Consider the following 5235-nt stretch of genomic DNA (forward strand, 5'->3'; position numbering starts at 1 on the left):
AAATCCAAAAACATCAGAATGAAGAAGAAGAAAGAAAAACAGAGAGGGGCCAAGAAATTTAAGAGATTTAAGAAGAAAAAGAAGAAATGGAAGAAGCAGTGGGAGGAGTAAGAAGGAACACCAATAAGACAGAGAACAAAGCATGCGCTAAGACAGAAAGTTAAAATGGCTGAACAACAAGGAGAAATTTTTTTAAAACATATTAAATCAAAATAGATGTAAATGAAAATTTGATATTAGAAACTAAGAATCAGATAAGAAAAACCTTATTTTAAATATTAGCTTAGTGGCAAGAAGACGGTATAAGTGAAAGTTTGAAGACTTTTTATGATTGGATAGATAATTTTAGAGAAAAAGTATTGATTGTTTAGTTAAACTATTAATTAGTAGATTAATAAATATGATAATTAATTGTTTAGTTAAACTATTAATTAGTAGATTAATAAATATGATAATTTTTGTATTAATGAATAATTTAGTTTGGACTAATGTATGTTGTAATCGATGGCCAATACCCTCATGTGTAACCTGTGTAGTCCCAGCCCTAAGTTTATCCAATTTTCCTTACCTGTATCTGTAATTAATAAATAAAGTATTGCAAAATAAATAAATAAATAAATAAATAAATAAATAAATAAATAAATAAATAAATAAAAAACAGGTGCAGCCTATTTATCCACAGATTTTTTATCTGTGGATTTGTCTCAATTAAGTGGGGATACTGAAAGTCACACATGCCTTTGCCTCCTTTGCCCTGCGCTGGCCTCCCGCTCCGTTTCCAGGCAGCCCAAAACACTGCAAAAAGGTTCTGCCTCACCCAGGCAGGAAATAGCCCTGGAGCCATGCAAGAGGTTCCCCTTTCGAAGGAACAGTAACATTTCTGGAGCCCCTGAGCCAGCAAAGAGGCTGAAGAGGGGGGCGGAAATCCCTTTGTAACCAGAACACATGCAGCAAGGTGGAGCACTCACTCGCGCTCGCTCTCTAGCTCTCTCTCTCGCTCGCTCTCTCTCTCTCTCTCTCTCTCTCACACACACACACACACACACACAGAGACACAGACACACACACAGAGGGGCCAGTGTGGTAGCAACAAAGGGGATTGCTTTAAAAAAAAACAGGGAATGTTTGCCAAATCATTGTTTGCCCCCCCCCCCCCATGATGCAGGCAATCATGGACACAATCATTCCCACCAAGCAAAGCATGAGATATAGCTTACATTTCTCTCCACACTTTCCTGGGAGTAAGTCCTATTGACTACAATGGGGCTTAGAAGTAAGTAGAAATGTAGAAATGCAAAGGGCTGGACTCTGAAAAGCTCAGCATCCCACCTGTGAAAGAAGCGGGACAGCTGGCAATGGGGGAGGGCTCAGGAGGGGGAGGCAGGAGGGGGAGGAGAGGGGATTGCTTTAAAAAACCCAGGGGGTATTTGCCAAATTCCCCCCCCCCAATGATGTAGGCTCTCCTACTCCAGCAAGCCTTCCCAAGCAAGCATTGGAAAGCCTTGGAGAGACAGGTGAGGGTGAGCAGAGAGCTGGACTATAAGTCCCAGAATGCTCTGGGGCAGAGAGCTTCCATGATGGTGGCCAGGGAGGGCTGCAGTAGCAGTAGCAGTAGCAGTAGCAGTAGCAGCAGCGAAGAGGAGGAGGAGAAGCTGCAGCACTGTTGGGAGGCTGCCTGGGACACAGAGGACAAGGCTTCCCAAGCAAGCTCACCATTCCAACTGTGAAAGAAGCAGGACAGCTGGCAACAGGAGGGCTGAGTACGGAGTGGAAGGGAAGTGGAGGGGAGGGAATTGAGAACAGCTGCCTTAGTTTCCTTCCATCTGGAAGTGTTAGGCTGCAGCGAATTTGTGTAACTCTATGGCATTTAGCACAACACGTTTTTTGTTAATCATGTGGAACTAATGCAGATAAATACACTCCACCTGTAGATCTGTTACCATTTTTTATTTGGAATGTGCATGCACACACACATGAATATATTAGGTTTATATCTTTGTATAATAGGGATGTTGAATGTATTGGGTAACATATCCCAATATATTGGGATATCCTGGGTGAATTCACTCATTTTGCATCTAGGGGGTCAAGTGTTATTGACTATGCTCTTGCATCTCCGGCTCTTTTGTCGTTTCTTCTGGATTTTTTTGTTAACCCTCGTTCTGATAGTGATCATTTGCCTATTCAACTATGTTTTCCTCTCCCTTCTTTTGAGATTCAATCATGGAAACCTCTAATACAGCCTCCCCCCCTCTAAAATGGTCCCTGAGGACTGAGGATGCCTACCATCACTGGTCCAGGCGGGAAGAGTCTATCAATTTGAGGGGCACGCTGGCAGGGACCGATTCACCTTCTATGGCTATTTCATCCTATGATTCCCTTTTTGAGTCTTTAATTCAGTTTCTTAGAGCTTCTCTTTCCTCTCGCTCCGTCAACCGAGTTCCTACGTAGTTTGACTCAGAGTGTTGGTGAGCTAAGAGGTGTGTTAGGCAGACTTTCCATCAAATACGCCTCAATCCCTCCCCCGAATCTTTAAGATTTTAGTTTTTTTGGAGGAAACATTGTCAGATCTTTTTGGATAGGAAAAAAAAAACAAACACTCTTTTGCCCAACAAAAATGGCTCCAACTATACGATGCAATTTCAACTAACAATTATAAATCTTTCTGGTCCTTAGTTACCCGTACTAATTTGCCTCCCTTTAATATTGTCCCTTCTCCCATTTCTCCGTCTGCTTGGGTTGCTCATTTTTCAGGAATTTTTTCCACCTCTGATTCTTGTGAACCGTTTATCCCTATTCCCTCAGATTGTCCCGAATGGCCACCTGTTACTCCTGATGAGGTTGTTGAGTTGATTAACACTTTGAAACCCGGGAAAGCTCCTGGCCCGGATGACATTTTGAGTGAAATATTAACCACCAATCCCATCTAGTGGGCAGTACCACTATCAAATCTTTTCACTCTAGTTAATCAATCTGGTCTTTTTCCAGATTCCTGGCTCTCGGCAATTCTTGTTCCTATTTTCAAGAGGGGTGATCCGTCTCTCCAGGAAAATTATAGGCCCATTAGCCTGCTTTCTGTTATAGGGAAGCTTTATTCTAAATATCTATTAGTTAGACTTTCATCATGGGCTTCCTCTAAAGCCCTTCCGGGTAGAGAACAAATTGGCTTATGCCTAGGTGCCTCTACTGTTGATCATGCCTTTTTACTCTCCTTCTTGGTTGAGAAATACTCTGCCCATTATGGTGCCAAACTCTTTGTGGCTTTCATCGATCTCCGCAGAGCGTTTGACTCCATTAATAGGGCTATGCTGTGGAACAAATTGGCCGGTTGTGGGATTGAACCCCGCCTCCTTTTCCTAATTCAACATCTCCATTCAACTAATTATTGTAGGGTACATTTTAATACTCTGGGTTCTACAACTGAGAAAATTCCTATTAGTAAGGGAGTTCGACAAGGCTGTATTCTCACTCCCCTCCTCTTCAATCTTTTTTTGGCAGATTTACCTTCGTATCTATTAAGTTGTCAGAATTCCCCTCCTTCCCTTAGTGGTGCTCCACTCCCTATCCTCCTTTATGCAGATGACGCAGTCCTTTTGTCTGTTACCAGACTTGGCCTGTGTCATTCTTTGCTTGCTTTTCTGGATTATTGTTTATCCAATGACTTAATAATTAGCTCTGAAAAAACCAAAATTTTGGTTTTTGCTAAGTCTTGGACTTTGTTTCCCTAGACGATTGGTACCCTTTCTTTCCAACAAGTACCGTCCTTTAAATATCTAGGGATTCTTTTTCATTTTCGCTATAGTTGGTCACCTCACCGGAAATCTGCCATTTCCTCAGTTGCACCTCATTTAAATGCGATTGCACGTTTTCATTTTTCTTGTGGTAATCAGTATGCCCCTGCTGCCCTTCACATTTTTAAAACTAAAATTCTTTCTCAATTATTGTATGGTGCCCCCATTTGGATACAGGCTGCAAATCATGAGTTTGACCAAGTTGCAGCCTCTTTCCTCAGATGGATCTTGGGGGTTCCTAATTTAATCAGATTATCCACTCTCATTCTCGAATTAGGGATCCACCTTCCCTCTACTACGGCGTGGTCCCTTACATTCAAGTTCTGGCTTCGTCTGCATTTAACTATGCACCCTGAATCTCTTTTAAACGATCTTTTAAAAGATTCCTTTTTTTCTAAGTGGTTTCAAGGGATCAATTCTAAACTTCTATCATTGGGATTGTCCCTTGAATCTCTTGCGGACATTAGTCTTCATAGAGCCCATTCAGTTATTAAGACCAAACTATGGGAACTTGAATTTATTCATCTCTCATCCAACCTCAATCCTACCTGCTCTCCCCGGTTTTTTGGCCTTCTTCCTTCATCTGGCTGCCCACACAACTATTTTACTATGTTGATTAATCCTGTTAAAAGGAGGGCATTTATGTTGGTGAGATTTAACATCTTTCCATCAGCCGTACATTTTGGCAGATTTTCTAATACCCCCTTGGAGCATAGATTGTGTCCCTTTTGCTCTTTGGAGCCAGACACAGTGGCCCACATTCTTCTCTGTTGCCCGTCCCTCCAATTACTCCAAGAAATTCATTTATATCCTGTACTTTCTTTCCCTTTAGGTTCCTTATCAGAGACTTTATCTGCACTTTTGAGTGACTCGGTTGTATCCTCCACTGGTGCGGTAGCAGAATTTCTATCTGGAGTTGCTAAGTTAAAACCTTTAACCTGATGTATCTCTGTTTCGTTGTGATCTTTTCTCGGTAGCACAGCAATTGTCTTGATTATTTTTCTGTACTGTATTTTAATGTTTTATTTAATTTTTGCTTATACCAATAAAGGTTTTGGAATGGTATTGGGAAACATATTTTTCCATACAAAGTCAGATGAGCTATAACTTAATGAGCGCAACAAATTTAGATTCTACTTTCTTGATTCAAAGTACCTCATGTAATCATAATGTAAATTGTTTCTTCCTTTTGCTCTCAATTTTTAAACCTTTATTTCAAACAATTTCTGCTGCTGGAACAACATTAGCTTAGCTTGCCAGAAGTATGGGACATATTTGTGTGAACAGATACACTGTTATAGTTCCAATATCCATATTTAGAAAGAGGATACTGGGTGGGTAATGGAAATCTTCTCTTGGGGTCCCAAAAAATGATATTTATATTGTATTGATATCTGACCCTAAGGATCCCAGAGTAGCAAAAATGCTTCTCTTTTATTCCCAC

Source organism: Tiliqua scincoides, chromosome 5 (genome assembly GCF_035046505.1).
Source record: "Tiliqua scincoides isolate rTilSci1 chromosome 5, rTilSci1.hap2, whole genome shotgun sequence".
Lineage (NCBI taxonomy): Eukaryota > Metazoa > Chordata > Lepidosauria > Squamata > Scincidae > Tiliqua > Tiliqua scincoides.